Source organism: Penaeus monodon, chromosome 43 (assembly GCF_015228065.2).
Source record: "Penaeus monodon isolate SGIC_2016 chromosome 43, NSTDA_Pmon_1, whole genome shotgun sequence".
Lineage (NCBI taxonomy): Eukaryota > Metazoa > Arthropoda > Malacostraca > Decapoda > Penaeidae > Penaeus > Penaeus monodon.
In genome coordinates this window covers 29,381,527-29,403,534 of record NC_051428.1, presented here as the reverse complement: position 1 = coordinate 29,403,534, position 22,008 = coordinate 29,381,527, and the positions used below count along the sequence as shown (strand labels likewise).

The following is a 22,008-nucleotide window of genomic DNA, read 5'->3' as shown; positions in this document are numbered from 1 at the left end:
TTTTTTGCTTGAATTGAAATTGACTTGCTGTCAAATACCCTAGAGGAAAGATTTTTATTTTTTTCCCTATGTAAAAATTTACTTTTAGGTTTTTTGAAACCCAAAAATTTAAGAATTGTGTTATCATTCCTAATTTAAGTAGTGATGAAAACTTTTTTTTTTTAATCCTATTTTGTGCCCCCTTGGATCTAAAATTTAACCTGCTGTTATTTTTTAAGAAAAAAAAACATTTGGGTAACCATTATAATTTGTAATAATGTTATTTCCCTTTAAAGTTTCCCTTTTAAATTGAATTGACCATTTCCCTCTCTCAACAGCTGGTGATGTGGGATTTAGTAGTGGGCCGGGTGGGGCCTCGGGAGGGTCGCTAAGACTCTCCCAATACCCTCAACCCACCCTCCCCCGCTGCTGCCCAAACAGCCTCCACAAGGCCCCCACAGTTGCGCACACAGGGACAGCCGCCTCCCCATAACCAGCACCCAGCCTCAGCTGCTCCCCCTGTGCCGCACTCGCAGCATCTCACGCATACCCACGCTACGTTATCACAGCATCATCCAGTCTTACAGGTATGGAACTGGTGCAGTTTGGTAAGGTTGCCTGCTTGCACACACACAATCTCTCTCTCTCTCTCTCTCTCTCTCTCTCTCTCTCTCTCTCTCTCTCTCTCTCTCTCTCTCTCTCATCTCTCTCTCTCATCTCTCTCCTCTCTCTCTCTCTCTCTCTCTCTCTCTCTCTCTCTCTCTCTCTCTCTCTCTCCTCTCTCTCTCTCTCTCTCTCTCTCTCTCTCTAATCTATTACTTTCTCAGAAACTTGCAGTGTCTAGATTTGAGATTCTCTATCACATTTTCCCCCTCTCCAAAAGGTAAATGGTGTTTAATTAGGATAAGAGAAATGGACTCCTAAGTAATCAACCCTTTAAGCTAATGGTTGATACTCAAGTAATTCTTTATATACATTTTCATGGAATTGCAGTATAAGAATAGTGAATTAGTTAATTGTATTGATTTAATCCTGAAATAACGAGACCTTTCATTTTACCTAAACTAAAGGTTCAGTTAAGATCTGTCTCGGCTGAAGAGATTAAAAGGATTTCTAAAAACTATTCATTACTATGAATAGAATTAACTTATTTCAGTGATTAACCCCTAATCCTATTAGGGAGAAATGTTATGAGTCTGATGAATGCATTGAAGGTCAGGGATTATTCATAAATAGAACTTTTGAGTGTTATGTTTTGTTGGGTTTAAGTGCTTTTTTCTTTAGTGGTTCGTTTTCCTAGTTCTCTGATGCGAAATGTGAATTGAGGGGTTAATTTTCTCACTGTGGTTTCATAGTTGCATGGTTTGTCATGGGTTAGCTTGTTTTATTTCCGCTGGTTTGGATGAATAAGAACTTGGAGTTTAACCCATATCTGATGGGTAGTATTCATAGAGGCTGGGGCCTCGCTGCCGGGGGCTTATATCGTCGCCCTAGCATGCGCGACCACTCATGGCAAATACCAGCATCCCATGCCGTTTCTTTGTAATACTACAAAGATATGTTGTATTTTCAGTTTTCAAGTCTGTACTTGCCAAACTTCCTGATAAATCGAGACTGAAGGGTATTTTTGTTGTTATATAGACTCCATAGTTGATCATTATTTGGTCTATAGTCTGAATAAAATAAGCAGTGTGCGGCATCATGGAGTTGAAATCGTCGGTTTGTTGCATTTTGTTTGTTTGTTGCATGGTAAAAATGAGAAAGTGTTAAAACCGACTTAATCACACTTTCACTGGCAGAAAAACAATCTTTTGCCGTGATTGTAGCAAAAAAAAAACAAAAAAAACTCATGGCATGTCCATACATACTCTATGGCATGTGCGTACGTGCCCCCGGCAGATGGTCCTGCCATGCCATGGCATGTGTGTACATGCCACCCGTCGGCAATGGGTTAAGAATTGCTGAATGATTAATGAGAAGCACGGTAACAGGAGCTTATTGTGATCTCATTGTTGTGAAGTTTATTTTCATAATAACTTCAAATCATATTGCTAATAATAGGAATTATTAGAAAAGGAAAGGATAAGAGTGAAGAGCATGGGCGTGTACAGCAGTAGTAAAGAAGAGTGTGAAAAGCAGGAATTGGCTGAAGCTGATTCTGTGTTTGCAAGGCAGAATTCTTTATCTTAAACCATGTTTACAAAAGTTAATAGTACGTTTATGTAATGTGTGAAGACCTGACAATTTTTAGTTATCAAATGTATAGAATTCCAAGAGGATGCAAAAGATAATATTGAAATTCCATGAGATTATATTCTGGAAGTTAATAATCTGTTTGATTAAGAAAATAATAATAATATTGATTTATTTATCTTCCTTTTTGTAATTGGACTTAGATGTGTAAACAGTAATCAAACTATCCTGATGCATCAGAGTAATCTCTTTCAACCAGTTTCAAAGACCCAGTAAGGCCAGCATCAAAGATAAAAAATAAAAACTTGAAAGAATAAAGAGTATGACTACATGTTTTTTTTTCACAAAAAGCTAGATTAATTGCAGAGTTGTGGAATCCAGATTGCTTCTTATAGTGTTTTGTGTACATGTGGGCTATGGCATCTTCACTTATTCATCTTTAATAATTTCTTTGCTTGATTGAATGACTTATGGGGCTTTACTTCAGTTATTTTTCAAATTCATACACTTATATCCCTGCCTAATGTGTTTTCTTGTGAAAATATATATTTACATTAGGTTAGTGTGCATAATGTTAAGTAGAGTACTCATTTTGTGTGTGTGCTTGTGTTTATTTTTATGAAAATACACACCTTGGGTAGGGTATATAGGCTATCCTAGGCATGTCTGAGTCGTGGGTGAAGGCATGTAGACAGTTCTACATCAATTATTTTTTCTTTATATCGGTAGATTTATTGGTAGAGATATATATATATTTATTATACTTTTTGTATGTATATGCTTTAGATGTAGAGTTTTTTTTATTCTTTAATGAGAATTTTTTTCTCAATTTAAGATATAGATCATTTACTGCTGCATGCAAAGCAATTACTTTTTTTTTTTTTTTGTTTTATAGAAAAATCACCAAAATTTAGAATTTTAGTGGGTAACTCGGGACACCAAAAAAGGGGGCTAAATTATATAAATTGACTAAATACCATCTGGTTCTAAAATTCATGAGAAAGAATGTAATTTATGTTTTGCAAAATGAAAGGTTTAACAACTGTTTTTTGTTCAAACCGTTTCCAAGCCTAAATCTACTTTAAAACTGAAAGTTGGATGCAAGTTCATGGGAAAATTAATAACCAAAGCATGCCAAGACATTATTTGATAATATATCAGTTGACTACAATGCTCAGTCCATTTTTCTTAGAGAACATGCAGATTTGCATTTTTTTTAGTTGGGTACAATCCTCCCCTCCCATTGTCCATAAAATATAAATATTGGGAAAGATTTGGCAAACTCAGAGGTCTTTTTTGAAGGATGAGATTTCTAATATACAAGTACCTCCAAAATGCCAGGAATCATTTTTGACCAAAGAATGACCAAGTGGTCTCCTTACATATAATCTAGAAATATGTGAGGATATACCCTGCCACTGTTGTTAGCGTTATAAACGATTGTAATCTTACCAAAATTGGCAGGTGAATTCAAAGTTGATTGTCTTTACTGACCCATTGGCTCCGGATTCTTCACTGCTTCACTTCACTTGCTTGAGTGGCTATTCTGCCGTGCGTATGGCTTGAAGGCCTGGTGCACACGAACACATTGTGTGGTAACAGAACTCCATGTCCACTGTGATTTTAAAAGTACTAAGTTTCCTTATACATGTGTAGATGGCTCCACTGACGCTTAGTCACCGTCTAGTCTTTTACTGTTGTTTCCTGATCTCACTGGTTACCTTTTTCCTTTATTATTTTTTTTTAGAGGGTCTTGTTGCTATTAATATTGATAATAGGAAAATCATGATGTCACTAATAATGATGATGATAATGCTAATAGTAGCATCAGAAGAGAATAAGAAAAATCAAGGAATGGTGGGAATATCCGGTGTGGTTAGGTAAGCATACTAATTGAGTCCTTGGTGACTCATTGCTTGTGGAGCCATCTGTGTATAAACAAAGTTCACAAAACAAAAGTATAGTGGACGGTGCAATTATCTAGCACCAGTGGCTAGACTTGATTAGTATCTGAAAGATTTTTTTGTTGTACAGTGCTCTTCTAATCATGGAGTTGGGAGACTGCTAATTTATTTATTTTTAGATTATAATCCTAACATTCTAACAAGGAAATGTGATTAAATAAAACAGTTGGCAGAACTTTTAAGTTTTACATCAATAGTTAATTTTCATTTTTAGAGAAATTTCTCAAAACTAAGGGATTCTTGATCCATGGATTATAAGTAGTTTTGAGTTGTACTTTTTTTTAATCAAAATATAATTATTATTATTTATTTATGAACAACTGTAGAAAATCTTTCAAAATGTAATTTTCAATTCCAGAGTGGAGGTGTAGGTGGGCACGGCACAGGTGGAGTGGGCCAAGGAGTGGGTCAGGTTGGTGGAGTGCCACCTGGGCCAAGCCCTCAGCCCCCAGGACCGCCACACGACCTCAATACACAAGCACTCCCACCAGGTTCAACACAGCAAATACAACAAGGCTCAGGTCAGTAAACATAATGCCTACAAGGAACATGTCTGGAGGTGCAGTGGTTATTTATGCCTGTGATGGGATGTTCCTGAGGTGGAGAAGTAGTTGAACTGTGTTTTAGATTTTTAAGTCTTTTTGAAGCCTAGCTTTATGCTAGGGTTATAGAGCGCAATCCATGTAAGTCCCTCAGTGATGTAGATGTGCCGAATGGAATGGAATTGATTGTAATATACTTGAATGACATCCAGTCAGTGGAGGTATATTCTACTTGCACTGCTAGCTATAATTTGTATGAAAATATAATTTCAGACAAAAATAAATTTTATCGCTTTATCCTGAATATCTTGATTGGTATTCAAGATTACAACAAAATGCCAAAATCCTTATTCATGTAAAGAGGCCTTTGATGTCAGTTCCTTTCCCGACGGGTAGTATTCATAGAGGCCGGGGCCTCGCTGCTGGGGGCTTATATCGTCGCCCTAGCATGTGCGACCACTCATGGCAAATACCAGCATCCCTTGCCGTTTCTTCGTAATACTACGAAAATATGTTGTATTTTCAGTTTTCATTATTTTCTAAAGTCTCTACTTGCCATATAGCCTGATAAATCGAGACTGAAGGATATTTTTGTTGTTATGTAGAGGCCATATTGATCATTATTTGGTCTATAGTCTGAATAAAATAAGCGGTGCGTGGCATCATGGATTTGATTTTTTTTTTTTTTCATAGTAAAAATGAGAGTGTTAAAACCGACTTAATCACACTTTCAGTGGCAGAAAAAATAATCTTTTGCTGTGATTGTAACAAACAAAAAACTCGATGGCATGTCCACACACACCATGGCATGTACGTACATGCCCCCGGGAGATAGTCCCGCCATGCCATGGCATGTGCGTACATGCCACCCGTCGGCAAAGGGTTAAAATGTTTAAGTCATAGAAGCACATCCTTTTCGTATGCAATGTTCACCTTGGATGCACAAAGTCAAATGTTAAAAAAAAGTCCTCAGATAAGAACATAATGCAAGCATATGGTAATCCAGAAGTCTTACATTGTGAATAGATTTTCAAAAATGTATGCACTCCCCCCCAAAAAAAAAGGGGGCGGGGGAGAGGGAGGAATGGGTGATGCAATACTAGTTAACCCAATGCTGCCGGGTGGTTTCCCAGTACGAAAGCCCTCTCTCCTGGGCCGTATTTGTAGTGGCCTGGGACCCACCGCTGGGTGATCGTGGTGGCACCATAGCATTTGCGGCATGATTGTGCAAACCCACAAAAAACGGGACTGACACATCATGGCACATATATACATGCCACCTGGAATATAGTCCAGGTATGACATGACATGTACGTATATGCCACCCGGCAATGAAGGGTTAAAAAATAACGACATTCAAACATGGCTTAAAATGTTCAAATATTACTGAGGAATCTTTTCCCCCATAAGTATTTGGTCATGTCGGAAAAAATGTCTGGTTGGTTATTTTGTCATGATTTTGATAAATTGTTAGCATCTGGCAAAAACCACTGAACTAGAAAGAGAGGCCAATGAGGCTACTCACATCTTCATTGCTGGCAAACTCTCAGAGTATTTATTTCAATGATAGTTATTCTTTTGGTTTGAATTACCACATCTTGTTTGTTCTGTCTTTATGTGTATATATGGGGTGTTTTTCTTGATATTAGGTACTGTGAAAGGCTCATATATTATACAAAATACGAATTATTTATGAAATGACTGGAGAAAAGTAAATTAAAACACAATTTTATTTGGCATATTAAGTCATATAATGGCATGGCAACATTCCATACCCTATTAGGAATTTCACATAACTTTCCTTTTGTCTCAAAAGATATCAAATACCCATTCAAAGCTAAACAAAATATGTTTGTATAAGAATGTTATGTGATTTCCATTGTTGTCCTGTTGAATGCTGTCTGGGATGTGCAGGGATCTTTTTCCGTGTGCAAATCAGCCAATATATATATGCGTATTCATCTGGAAAGTATTAACCCATTGAATTGGAAAAGTGACGTATTCACTGTAGCATTGTGTAGCATTGTTTAGTGAAATGTCCCTACACAGATGTCTCTGCAAGTGCTTACCCACCATTTCATCTTTTCTTGAATTTTCTGTCTTTATTGTATATATGGGGTTTTTTTTCTTGATATTAGGTACTGTGGAAAGGCTCATATATTATACAAAATACGAATTATTTATGAAATGACTGGAGAAAAGTAAATTAAAACACAATTTTATTTGGCATATTAAGTCATATAATGGCATGGCAACATTCCATACCCTATTAGGAATTTCACATAACTTTCCTTTTGTCTCAAAAGATATCAAATACCCATTCAAAGCTAAACAAAATATGTTTGTATAAGAATGTTATGTGATTTCCATTGTTGTCCTGTTGAATGCTGTCTGGGATGTGCAGGGATCTTTTTCCGTGTGCAAATCAGCCAATATATATATGCGTATTCATCTGGAAAGTATTAACCCATTGAATTGGAAAAGTGACGTATTCACTGTAGCATTGTGTAGCATTGTTTAGTGAAATGTCCCTACACAGATGTCTCTGCAAGTGCTTACCCACCATTTCATCTTTTCTTGAATTTTCTGTCTTTATGTGTATATATGGGGTGTTTTTCTTGATATTAGGTACTGTGAAAGGCTCATATATTATACAAAATACGAATTATTTATGAAATGACTGGAGAAAAGTAAATTAAAACACAATTTTATTTGGCATATTAAGTCATATAATGGCATGGCAACATTCCATACCCTATTAGGAATTTCACATAACTTTCCTTTTGTCTCAAAAGATATCAAATACCCATTCAAAGCTAAACAAAATATGTTTGTATAAGAATGTTATGTGATTTCCATTGTTGTCCTGTTGAATGCTGTCTGGGATGTGCAGGGATCTTTTTCCGTGTGCAAATCAGCCAATATATATATGCGTATTCATCTGGAAAGTATTAACCCATTGAATTGGAAAAGTGACGTATTCACTGTAGCATTGTGTAGCATTGTTTAGTGAAATGTCCCTACACAGATGTCTCCGCAAGTGCTTACCCACCATTTCATCTTTTCTTGAATTTTCTTTTTTTTTTTCTAATGCCATCAGTTAACCCTTTCCCAACGGGTGGCATGTACGTACATGCCATGGCATGCCTGGACTATCTGCCTGTGGCATGTACTCACATGCCATGAGTTTTTTTTTTTTTTTTTTTTTTTTGTTACAATTATGGCAAAATATTATTTTTTTGCCACCGAAAATGTGATTAAGTAGTTTTTAACACTTTTTCTCATTTTTCCTATACTATGCATTTCATAAAGGCTTCTCGGGCTTCCGAGGTTAGTGTAAAAAAAATTATGTTGGTAAACGACTACATTGGCACACATAGTATTCACGAAGTGATTATGTAAAACCACGTGAAAATACCGATATGTATTAAAAAAAAAAAAAAAAAAAAAAAAAAAAAATCATGTATTTATAAAAACACTGAACATAAAATTATATATATGGAAGTGTTAATATAAACCTGTTGAAACTAAAGTTTAGCTTATAAAATAACTTGGGAAAAAAGAAAAAAAAAAACACAACTACGGTTTCAACTCCACACACTGCTTATTTTATTCAGACTATAGAGTGAATAATGATCAACTATGGAGTCTATATAACAACAAAAATATTCTACAGTCTTGATTTATCTGAAAATATGGCAAATAGAGACTGTAGAAAATAATAATACTGAAAATATATCATAGGCTCTAAGTATTACGAAGAAAAGGCAATGGATGCTGGTATTGGGCATGAGCGGTCGCGCATGCTAGGGTGACGATATGAGCCCACGGCAGCGAGGCCCGGGCCACTATGGATACTACCCGTTGGGAAAGAGTTAATGATATTGTTGCTATTGTTAAAGATTATGATTATTATAAAAATATTAACATTACTAATAGCAATATAAAAGAAATGAAAATACTTCTGAAAATCAAGGAAATAGGAAACGGGGAGATGGGTGGTACTAGTAATTGACTTGTTGGTGAGTAAGAAATTGTGGAACTATCTACTGTGTGCGTGTAAAGACAATTGACAAACTAAACTCTCAATAGGAATGGCATGTATGTACATGCCATCCCTGGGACATTGGGTTACAGCTTAATTCTTGGTAGTGTTTTTTAAACAAATTTTTTCTGAAGTCTTTTGGCATCCCAAAAGTAAATAATGATTACTCAGGCACTGATGCAGACTCAAGGAGTATATATTAATTTTTTATTCTTTCTTGATATTCTGTGATGTGCAATGTATTTTATTTGTTAGTAACATCTTTTGTTTACTTTTGATTAAGATTTTGAGGTTGCAAATTCATTGAAGTCTTAGAACAAGTTGCAAATTCATTGAAGTCTTAGAACAAGTTTGCACTTTCAGTAACAACAATGAAGGCATCAAATATTTACCAAAGTAATTTTAATATTCAATAAAAGAATAATGTCATATTGTATGTACACAGTAAATTATTCACATTGTTCTGTCCAGAATTAAGTGCATAAAGTGTGTCTTCAGTTTTGGGATGATATTCATATATTTTTTTTTAGAGACTTGGACATTTGAACAGATTTTCTAGTTACATTTTTTCTGTTAGGAATACATTGAGAAGCCTTTATGAACAGATTAATTAATTCATGTAAGAAATTTGATCTTCATTCCATTTATTTAAATGTTATACTTGATATTTATAATGAGAATTTTTTACACTAAATTCAATTAAATATTAGTTAGATATTTAACATTTAACTTGGTTTTCACTTTTTACCATTTTTTATTATTTGCTTGATTTTCCTATTAAGTTCCTACAATTATGATTGCGTTTATTGTAATCAAATATGTTTCCACTTAATAAAGGAACTAATAGAGTACTGACATTTTGTTATTGGGTTGTGAGTGAAATGAATACATTACAGGTGGTTTGGACTCGCCTATTAGCTTTAGGATAAGTTCTCAACAGGGGTACCAAATAGCATGGTCTAGTAAACTACATCCTGGAATGGGAGCTGTTATGCAGCATTTTGATCATTAGAATCATGCTCCAGAACTTGTAGATACAGGAAGAAGATCAATATCACAGAGGTAACTATGTGATATGTAGTATTTATAGGGTTAGATTATGTCATCTTCTGACACATAAGTGTAGAATACCAAATTAACTTTCTGTGAAAAGGTGTAGTTACAGCTTAGCCTAATTGGTAGTAATTGTCATGCCCCCTTTTTTTTGGGGGGGGGGGTTAAGGCCGTAGATTTATGAGATTAGAAATGGGCTAGACATGTTGATATGTGTGCTGCTATTAAGTATTATTTATAAGTTGTGCTGTGATTCCCATTTATTATTAAGTCAGATAGTGCAGATAAGCCCCATGCCATTGTTTTCCCCAAACCTTGATTTCATGTTGAAAGATTAAAAGGCTTTGTTATGCATTATCAGATGTAGGTATGGCATTTATCAGTCACTTTATCAAATTTAAGAAAAATTATATATGAGTGTATTCACAAATGGGAATTCAGAGTATTCAGTCTTTTTGTACATCTGTAAAGAGAGATCAGGGAACTGGACAAGGTTTTTTACGTAACATCAGTCCAGTCACTTGGTAATTAGATGGAAAGTTTAGTAAAAATTCTGTGCTCATTTGCTGAACATTAATATGTTACACCCGTCATTCACAAGAAAAAATATTCATCAAGTTGAGTTCTGATTCATAACAGCTTTCTGATCAATTCATTTTCTATGATCAAATACATAATATACATTTGAGTTCTTTGAAAATAGTTTTGTGTATGCTGACATTGGTCTTGAGTAATACCAGCATGAAATTATGCAAATATTACATTGATGGGTTTTTTTACACAGTAACAATAAATTTATTTCTGTTGCCTGGTACTTTTAAGTATTGTTTATAATAGTGAGGCTAATTATCTGATACAATTACAAAATGGAAATTTAGCTAAAGGGGCTTGCATGTCATGTGGATAAGTAGTTGTCATTTGGTCCTTGTATGATTTCCCCATAACTTTAACTTGTCGATAGTAAACGGGAAATTCTCAGACAATTTTATAATGGGAAAAAAGTGTGTGACCTATAAATAAGTGTTAAAGTGTGTTTGGGAAGAAAGATTTTTTCCATTTTTATGTACAGTCAAATTAGTTGAATGGCAGACATGTTGGGTTTGAGAACAGTAAATTTTCTTTTGGGTTTTTTAACTGTCAGCATTTGTTGAAGTTGGTAGAGAAAATTGGGATATTTTATTGATTAACCCAATGCCAGTGGGTAACAGAAATCCCTGAGTGTGATAAACTCTGGTGATTTCTGGCAATGGCCAGACACTGGGCAAGGGAGTCCGCTACATCAAGTGGAACTTCCCGCTCCCCGTGCTCTGGTGCATTGCCGTGCGTATAGCTGTTCCCCATTGACCAAAATGGTATGTTATGACACTAGTACACAGACCCGTCCCGAAAGGAGTTTTAATTCAACTGTGGTGCATTCATTAAAAATATTTTGCCCGATCACTTTTATTAAATATTTATTTTTTTGGCAGGAGGGACCTTACCGGTGGCATCACCCCAACATGATGTACTCCACCACGACACAGAATCAGCCCCAGGGACCACAACCTAATGCCCCAGGTAAGCGAGTCAGGCATGCTGTCAGGGGAGGGTGGATACTCACCTTCATGTGTACAGGAATGTTTTAAGGAGGTAAATGATGAAATGGGAAGAGATTAGTGTAAGGAAAAATCATTACAATTTATTGAAGATTTTGTATTTGGGGAAGGTGAAGCTTAATGTATTATTGGGTTTATGCTGTGGTTAAACCCCTTCCCCCCGGAATTTTTTTGTCGTCGCTGGGGCCCCCCTCCCGGGAATAGTTTGCCAGCCGTGTGGGCCTTCACAACAGGATTTTTTCTGGCGGGGGCGCGGCGGCGCAAAGACCATCATATCAATTTTGCAGTAATCTATCCATAGATTTTGTAGTAACGTTTTTTATATGAGGGTAATATGTAGAAAATGCACTTTTCTCATGGTGTTTTCTAGGCATCTTTTCGCCTTTGTATTGACGAGATATACTGAATCGCTTCCAAGTTGGTCTATATTTACAGATGACATCAACACTTTGATGGTAAAAGTTAGTGTTGTTTTTGAACGAGAGGTAAAAGTATGGACTTAGCCGTTTTTTGTTTGTTTTTTTCAAACATTGAAATGAAGCAAAATATGAAGCACAGCAGCAAGCCAAATATCACTTTGATACTCAGAAGTAGTGCATTGTCCATATGAGAGATCAAACCATGTTTTTTTTTTTTTTCATTCAACAGAAAAGGAAGAAAAGCAGAAGTGAATGTAGCTTCACTTTGATGTTCAAAAATAACTTTGTATTGATATGTGAGGTCACACTGTGTAAGTTTACTGTTTTTTTTTTCTTGTAAGAGACTTGTAAGAGATAATATAGTTCATTTAGCTTATTTATGAATTATAAAAGTTGCTGTTTTGTTATATAGGAGGTCAGAATGTGGACTTAGCTGCCTCTTTCAATTACAGAAAGGAGAACAAGAAACAGAATTGTACCCATCACCATTTTATTGTTTTATTTATGTCAAATGTTTCTGCGAGTGGTACTTTTCAAAGCACCCGTAGGTGCATAGCGACACCTCGCATGCGGACACACAGTTCTGGTCATCTCCTCCTCCGGCCCTGTAGCAGAGGAAGCATCTTCTGTATTTCCTTCCAGCGTCTCCCTCACAATATGTGCAGTCCTGCCCTGAAACCTGGAAGGAGAAGGCAGCGTTGATGGGCGCCCTCTTGCACTGTAGGGCTCGATGTCAGGGAGGAAACTGTTGATAATCGACATGGCGAGGTCGAGGCGAAAATCTATTTGCTCGCACCGTTTTCCCAAATCTTGTAAACAGAGTGGCTGTTTACAGTAGCCAAGTCATAAATATAAAAAAAAAATCTTCTTATACCACTTCAGTGACCTGCGCACTAAAGGGGTATGACTGAGCCAGCTGGTCGCCCAAGTCCACTCCTTTCATTCCGTCGTTGTACGCAACGACGCACTCTGGCTTGGAGACCATCGAACCTCCACGGCGCAGAACCTCCATCGTGTGTGATGTGTGGACCGTAGAAAGCATATTACCTGCTTTACATCCATCCAGGACAACGCCAACATGCCGGTAGGAGAACTACGGGAGTCCACGTCCCCCCCCTTCCGCACCTTCAAATCACGGGGCATGTGGCGGCGGTTCAGGCCACAGTCCCCACTGCACCAGTCTTCCTGGATTGTAGAAAATGAAGTAATACTCTAGAGGTGTACCAGTTATCGACAAAAAACCGTGTACCCTTTCCAGAAGAAGTCACCCTCCTCCATCAGGTCTACTACCGCTTTCTGGGAGGACGGTAGAGACCCCTGCTCCTTGCCAGTATATATCTTGAAAACGGCAGTGTATCCCGCACACGGGCCGTCATGGCTGAAAGTTTATAAACTTTTATGCCAAATCTTGCCCGCTTGCTCGGATTGTAAGTGCGGAAACCTAGGCGACCCTAAATTTCCACAATGACTCGTCAATCGATATATGCCTATCCGGGGTGAAGACCTTCCTAAATCGATCGCCAAGAATGGTAATGACTTCCCTCAGCTTCCACAGTCGATCATCCTCTTCAAGTTGCCCCTCATTATTCTGAAATTGGAGGTTGCGGGAAAAACTGCTCAAACCTCTTGCGAGCATGGTCGACGGGAAAATTGGCATGGCCACCCCTGGATTCCTCGACCAGTAAAGGCCAGCCAAGGTTTCTTATTTATCCCCATCAGCAGCCGGAGCCAAGGTAAACATGGAGCTCGGCACTCGTGATTGGGGTCCATCGCCGTCTTCGTCCGGTCTCGTTCGCCTCCGCAAATCTGTCAGTAGGGAAATGTAATGCATTAGGGGATGTAGGTACACTTATTACCTTTGAGTATCTGAATAATAGCAGTAATGTATATAAAGAAAAGCTATGCGAATCAACTCTACATACCTATTCGTCTCTTCCACTATGAAGTCAAGAAGTTCGTCAGTGATGAACTCCCTGTAGACTGCTAGCGGAGTCGAATCTTCGGCCAAGTCAACCTTGACACCAGGTGTACCAGAAAAACTGTATTTTCTGGGTACATTCTCCCTCCTCCACCTAAAGTCTGGGGTCCCTGGAGCGTTGCTGTCCCATGTTTTATTGACGTGGACGGACAGAGGCTCATCACTATCGAATGTCGAGTCCAACGAGTGTGAGACGAAGTCTAAGTCATCGTCACTTGGGGCCTCATAATCAATGTCCGAGGCCGAGTCATCGTTGGGGATTAGCTCATCCCCAGTGTCGTCGTCGAGCGAGAGCGAGAGCGAGGGCTAGAGCAAGAGCGAGAGCGAGAAAGGGAGCGAGAACTCAAACCTTTCAAGGCTGCGATCATTCTGCTGGAATGAGCGTTTGACTGACCTTTTATTCACATCGCTAACCAATGAAATCACGCCATGTGACCTGAACAACCAATCAAAGCAATTACTAGTTTCCAGCCAGTCAGGTCAAGGTACATCATAATCACGCAATCTTGTGTGAACAAATCACATAATTACACGTCATAAATAATTACGTCATAAATTACATACGTCATAAATTACATACGTCACATGATTATCAACCCAATCATGTAAAACTAGTAGCAGAGCCATCTATTAGGTAAAAAAAAAAAAAAACATTCAGTGGTAGTCGAACATGGCAAGAAAAAACGTGCCAACGTTATGGGGCTCTAGAAGCCATGGAAAAGATTAGATGCAAAACGTTTTGGGCGTCCATTGAGAGCATGGCAAAATGATGCCAAAAGGGGGGAAAGGGTTAATACATATTTTTTAGTAATAATGAAAAGGCAAATGTTTTTTATGTATGATTTAGTATAAAATTAAAATATATATATTATAAATATAATATATATATATATTAAATATTTATATATATATATATTTGTATAGTAAGGCCCCAAATTATTTCAAGATGAAAAGTTTTTTTATATGCCCCCGGCAAAATTTAGTGTTGATATTTAAAAAACCAATACAAATACAATAAATCCTGTTACAGGTTTTTTTAAGCTATTCTTTTTGGGGCTTCTTGGTGATAGGGTCTTTTCCTAATGTTTTTTTTGAAAGTAATCAAATTTTCACCGGAGGGTATTATGATTTGTGATTTTTTTTATTTTTTTTCATTATTTCATTTTTTGGTAAAAAAAAAAAAAAATAGAATAAAGGTTACTGGTTGCATGCAAGGACTGTTTTGCAAATTTTCTAAGTTTTATTTCTGGTAATGGAAGAAAATAATAGAAATGAAATAGGCCAGTGAGTATTTTTTTGAATCTAACAGTAGTGTTTTTTTGGGGGGGTGGGGTGGGGTGGGGGGGAGGGGGGTTGGGGACGTGCTTGCAAGGTGCACGTCCAAAGTATTTTAAAATAGGAAATCCCTCTCGTTAAATGAAAATCCTTGTTGGTGACTAGCAGGTAAGCCCCCCCCCCTTTTCCCTTCATCGAATGCAAGTATTATTTTTTAAATTTCTTTTTTTTTCTTTTTTTTTTGATTTATTTTTTTTATTTATTTATTTATTTATTTATTTATTTTATTTTTTTACTGTTGTATAAAAAACCATTTTCAAAGAAGCAAATAGAAAAAAAAAAAAAAAACCATTTCCCTATTAATAGACAGCCGTACCCCATCAGAATACTCATTTCATAGCAAAAGAAATGGTGTGCCTCTGTATTTTCATTGTGGTCATGCGTTGTGGTGTGGATCATCATGATTTTCTTATTGTTTTTTTGGTTTTTTGGTTGTTTTGTTGGGGGTTTGTTGGTGTTCGTATTTTTTTTTATAATTATATTATTATATTATTTTTACTACAATTTTGTTATTTTATTGTTGTTTTTTATTATTCTTATTCTTATTCTTTTTTTGTTGTTTTTTATTATTATTTGTATTTTAAAATTTTTTTTTGAACGTCTCTGCATATATTTTGGCTTTGAAAAATGCTTAGCCACAAAGGGGTCAATTAGTAAGCTTTGTGCCCTTACCTGATTTCCCCCTTTCCCTTGAATGGCAGGAAAATGTTTTTTAACAAAATGTATGAATATCGGGGGTATTATTTTATTTAGTCAGATGATTACTCTATATTTTTTGACTTATAACTCTGTAAAAAATTTCAAAAATTTTTTAAAATCAAAAAAAAGGTAACGGGGAAGGGGTATATTCATAATTACTCATTGGTGACTTAGAAATCTGTGTGTAAGAAAAATTAAAATAAAATAACCCCCCCGGGGGCATGGCATGTATTTACATGTCAGGGGTTTTTTGGGTACTGGGTAAATTGCTTTTTTCCCCTTTGGCAATGATACAATGATTTCATTGTATTTTTGTTTTGAAAATTTTTTTATTTTTTTTATTTTTTTTTTTATTTTTTTGCTTGAAAGGGGCTCCACTTCTTTTAAAGCCTTCTTGGCCTCACCTCATGTTCCTTCCTTGTTTTGGGAAAAAAATGGGATATTCTTAGGCTTCTTATCATCCATTAAAATTTTTTTGTTGACTATGATTTTATAGAATTTACAACGGGGTAGATGGGGCGTAAGGGGCCCCTTGGTAACCTCTTGTTGAGAACTATGAAACAAAATGAATAAACTAAAATCACAGTGGCCACGTTAAACTTATTGCTGCCCCTTGTGAAAAGCTTTTTTTATTGATTTGTTGCTTTGATGAAATGAAAAAAAAGGGAAGCATAATTTGACGGGGGTTATGGTTTTTTTTTTCCTGGGATTTTCTTTTTTTTCTTTTTTTTTTTTTTTTTTTCTTTTTTTTTTCTTTTTTTTTTCTTTTTTTTTTTTTCTTTTTTTTTTTTTTTTCTTTTTTTTTCTTTCCTTTTCCTTTCCTTTTTTCCCTTTCCTTTCTTTCCTTTCCCTTTCCCTTTCCCCTTTTTCCTTTCCTTTTCCTTTTCTTTTCTTTTCCTTTTTCCCTCCTTTCCCCTTTTCCCCCTTTTTCCTTTTCTTTTTTTTATATAATGGGTTGAGAAAATTTGAACAATTTTTTTTATTTTTTTTTATATTTTTAGTATATATATATATTTATTTATTTTTTTTTTTATCTATTTTTTATTGTCAATATTTTTCTACTTTTTTTTAACCTATTTTTTCAAGTATTTGTGGTTTTTCTTGGGTTTCTATAAATGTAGGTGTTACTCCATATGTGAGAAAGGTTTTATAAAAAAAATCACTGTTTTGGGGCCCCTCAAAAGTTTTGCTTTAAAACCCTTGCTGCCAAGTACAGTAATGTTGATTTTTAGTTTTTTTTTTTGAAAATTGTGTTTGGACTAAGCTCCACAAAGTGCTTAGCCAAGTAATAGCCTTGTACCTAAATTTCCCCTTTCCCTTTTGTTTTTGAAAAAAAAAAAATGATAATGCTATGATTTAAATTTATTTTTACAGGGGTTTTTTTTTAACTTTTTTAACAGTAGCAACAAAATTTTTTTCCCCAAAAAAAAGGGAAATTTTTAGCAAAAGATGAAATAAAGAAACTGTAATCAACTCCTTAGCAAAATAACTTCTGGAACCCTCTATTTTTTTAAGCAATAAAAAAAAAACACAGGGACACAACATGTCATTTTGCCTTCCATCCCGCCCCAATGGGTCAAAAAATGACAGTTTTTGATGCAGCAAATAGACTTCAAAAAATTTGTAAAAAAAAACTTTTTTAAGTAAAATAAAACAGTCACTCATCTGTGAAAATTTCCTTAAATACTGGGGTTTGGGGGCCCTTTCAAGGGGTCAGTCTAGTTTTACCCCAAACCCTTGAAATTTTTGCATTTTTTTTCTGTTCTGGTACAGTTTCCCATTTTGTTTTTAGCATTATGTCTCTGATGGGGAAAAGGAAAAAAATTTTTTCCAAAAGATTAAGCATGAATGGGGTAAAAGGAAGGTCAGTTTTGCCCAATAGTTGTAAACTTTGGGGATAATCACTTTTTTGGGAAAAATTGAATGTAAAGAATTAATAAACAAGCGAACACTGATGATAAACATGCGCGCCTGGTGCATGGTTTGGGTTAGATTTTATACAATGTTTATGTACTAAAAGGAAACAACACAGCTTTTTTGTGTGAATCCCGACTAAAACAGTGCAAAAATGGTTTGCCTAAAAACAGCCTTATTTTTAAGAAGTACCATACCCTTTTTGAATTTTGAATACCATTAATATGTTTTCTTATGGTTTTCTTTGCTGGGTGGATTTATGCATGTAGATTTTTTTATTTTCATTTTTTCATTCTGAGTTTTTCCTTGGGTCATCCCAAAAAATATTTTAAATCAAATTTTGGGAAAATTTTTTATCTTTGAGCCCTTTGGGAAATTTTATACTCCAAGTTTTGGGTAATGGTCTTATCTTTATTTCCACCATGTGACCCAAAATAGGGGTTTTTGTAGGCATACTTGAGTGTCCACCTAAATGTGCAGCTTTTTAATCCGGCTCTCAAACACTCGTTTTTTGATGAATGACTCCTTCCTTCCCTTTTCAAAGTTATTTTATCTTTTTGTACTTTTGTTTCTAGCTTTTTTTTCTTTTTCCAATATCTATATTTCATTTGATTTTTTTTAAACCCCGTGGGAGTTTATTTTTTTTCTTGTACAGATTCCATATTTATCTCTCAGACGTGATAATAACAAAAAGCAACCAAATTATGTATAAAATTTTTAATTTTTTTATACATTAAATTTTCTGAATATAACCTCTCTTCTGGGAAAAAGTAAAGGAATAAGATTCTGAGCAGGAAAAAGCATCCTGGGGCTAGCTTACTAATATTCTACAAATTTTTTTATCAATGGAAATGATGCAAAAGACCCTTCCAAATTCTATTGTGTTTTAATCACCCTCTAAAGGGATGGGCACTTTGGGGAGTCTTTCCCGTCATCTGGCCTTCGCCCAAATCGCCAAAATTTCCCTTTTCGGTATGGGGCAGTCGTGCCACCAAGCCAATTTTTTCAGTTGTGATGGTAGTCACGGATCGTAAAAGGTTTTTTTAAGTATACCAGGCTCATCAAAAGACCCCCCTAACTACATATTTTTTTTAAGCTAATGGCTTTTGGAGGGGCCCCAAAAAGTGGAGTATAAAACTAACTGAGTTACTTTTGCCATTTCCTGCAGTTGGGAATAGTTTTTTTCCCCTCAAATTTATAACAAAATAACGAGCACAGATAGAGAACTGAATTTAAAAATGGGGGTTGGGGGCAACTTTGTTTTAGGTAAAGAAGAAGGGGCCCAATATGATAAAAATATAAGAAACAAGGAGTATACTTTCACTTTTTTTTTTTTTTAAGTTCAGTATAGGGTGAAAATTTAGAAAAATTTCCCCCTGGGAACACTGTCAAAATCTCAGTGATAGCTCAAAAAAACTTTTTTGAAAATTTTGCCGTATTGTAGTTTTATGATGTTCCCTTTGCGTTTTAAAAGGAAGCAGGTTTTAGGTACAGAAGGAAAGATCTTTTAGGATCTTAAAAGGTTTTAATGGTTTTTTTTCCAATGCTGCTGAAAAAATGCTGTGTCATTTTAATTTTTTTTTTTAAATGTCCCCCTAAATGGGGTCTATAGGCTTAGCCACAAAGGAGTCAATTTTAAAACCTTGTGACCCTTCCCGATTTCACCTTTACTTGATCTGGTGGAGAAAGTTTTTTTTTTTATTATGAATTTAATGGGGTTTTTTTATTATAAACATTTTTAATTACTATAATGTTATAAACTTAGTAACAGCTATCTATTGTAAAAAAAATTTAAAAAAGAAACTCACAGTGGGCTGGGGATTTTATACATGCTGTGCCCGCAGCACTGGGGTTAAAAGGGTTTTTTTGGGCCCCAATGTAATAGATAGCTAAAACAAACTTTTAGAATTGTACATTTATGTGTGCTGATATGGCAAATCCCATGGGTTTTGACATTTTTGTTTTTGTATGAAAATTTTTTCCCCCTTCAGTTTTTTAAATCCATGTTTTCATATCACAAAAAGTTTTAATTTCTTTTTATCATTTCATTCAGGGGCAATATTACCCCCATCCCGGAGGACCCAAATGCCCCCCCACACTTTCACTCCAGTGGGCCCAACCACGGCAGGTACCAAGCGCATTTACAAAATGGCATAACATTATTTTTAAAAGTTTTTTTTTCTTGTAAAGGAGATGTATGGAAGGGTATTTTTATTTATTATGTTTTCCCCCGTGCCTTTCTTGAACCAAAAAACCCGGGGATTATATTCCTTTAGTGGGGTATTATCCTGGTTGTGCCCCGGGGCTTTGGTCCCCACGACCCCAAAAATCCCTTTCCCCTCCTTTTTGTAGCATTTAAAAACCATTTTTTTTTGCAGATGTTTTCTGTTTTGCCCTTTACCAAGGCTATATTTTTTTTTCCTGCGTATGAGGATATAGATTTTCACTGAGCAGACTCCTTTTATCTTCCCGGTAGTTTACACTGTGTGCATTCGTGACAAAAAAGAAAAACGTTTTTGTCTTAAAAAAAAAATAGTTTTTTTTCAATTTTTTTTAAAACCCCAAATTTCCATAAAACTGGCTCAAATGCATAGACAGCACCCCCCCCGGAAGGCCCTCTGCGCATTGTTTTACAATTTGCGAACTTTAACTTTGTGGAACATGGGAATCAAGCGGGGGCATACAAACAAGTGCCTTCCCGATGGCCCACTGAATCGTTTTCACTCCAAGTGCGTATCCTCATGATGAAATGTCCCCATAATTCAACACTGTAGCAATTCTCTGTAATGAAATGTTCCTGTCACCCATCCTTTGGCCAAATTTTTTTCCATAACAAGAATTTTGTGTCATCTGCCCCTTGGCTGCATTTTTTTTTTTTTTTTTTTTTTTTTTTTTAATACAAGATTTCATTATCACCCGGATCCTTGGGTTAAGGGGTGTGTCAGCATTTTTACCCAACATTTTTAAAAATTTTAATTTACAGTTTAAAAAAATGTGAATGAAGCTTTGGATAACAATTTTCATTTTCCCTTTAAATAGTATTTTGGGAATCAAAGGCTATGTTCTAATATTGCTTGCTGATGGTGCTGACCACAGGTATTAGGTCAAAAACGATTCATCCAGTACTGTAATTCAGGGTAAAATTGATCAGTCCAAAGAGTTGTTAGGAAAATAACTATGCCATTTGTTGGGCAGGAACAGTAGTGTATTCTTGTGTTACTATTTCCAACAGCTTTTAGCCCAAGATATGTGATTTTTAAAAAATTATCTGACCAAATAGGAATTCAAGTGTGTGTCTATATGAAGTTATGCCCTTGAAAAGGGTACTTATAAAGTGAAATTTATATATGCTGTGAAAATTTTGACAGGAAAGGCCATGTATTATCTAGGAAGTCTGAGAAAGTGGCAGATGTTACAAGCTGAAGCTTCGTTTATTAATACTGGATAACATAGATGTTATTGCAGAATCTAGACTACTGGCCAGAAATCAACAGTTTGAGCATCAGAGACATGGAAGTTAAAAGTTTAATCCTAATTCAAAGGAAATGACTTGAGTATCAGTTTTGCTTAGCCATTGCCTTCTCTGCTTCTCAATTTCTTGCCGGCTTTTAAACTTTTTTTTTAACTGATCAACAAAGAAGGTAAAGAATAAAATAAAATAGAACAAGGAATAAAAGAAGAAATATAATGAAAAGGAACAGTGGAAATATAGTTATAAAGACTCAAGGGTATCATTTACCATAACAACAAAAATACAAATTAAATTGATATGCTAACTCTCTTAGCTTTTGTTGTATAATATAGAATTTTTGTCATGTAGGAAATGGTAGCTAAATAGCTTAAATATATTACCTAGCATAATTTCTATGAAGCTTATTGGCTGATGTCATGTGAATCGCTAGAAATAGGTTGGTCTTACTTTCATCGATCACATAGCTTGAACAAGTTTTTAAGTCTCAAAAGTGTGTTTTTATTAAGAATACACAGGAGATAAAAAAGCAAATGATTCACAAATAAGTCAAGAAGGTGCGGTTGCATTCAGTTTTAACAATGCCTTAAATATCTTATATATTTAGTGACTCTGAAATGGATATAAAGTAGTTTAACTATTTTATCATACTGATTAAGTGAGAAGTAAGTCTCACGAAGAGCAGAAAAAAGAATGATAACAAAAGTTAGTCATGACACAGATAAGGTTGATGGGAAAAGAACACTCGCTTATAAAATTTTAATCGTGGTCGTGTGCGTTGCTGGGTGTGCGTGCGTGCGTGCGTGCTTGTGTGCTTTCGTGT

General features: G+C 35.6%; 1 protein-coding gene and 1 long non-coding RNA gene across 2 annotated transcripts in view; one reads left to right on the top strand and one right to left on the bottom strand.

Moving 5' to 3' along the window:
- LOC119568347 (chromatin modification-related protein eaf-1-like) overlaps window positions 1-22,008 on the bottom strand; it is a 180,078-nt gene that overhangs the window by 37,905 nt on the left and 120,165 nt on the right.
- On the top strand, window positions 544-11,321 carry LOC119568066. Its single transcript, XR_005228060.1, has 3 exons — window positions 544-566; window positions 4,495-4,657; window positions 11,246-11,321. It is a non-coding gene; the product is annotated as an uncharacterized LOC119568066 (long non-coding RNA).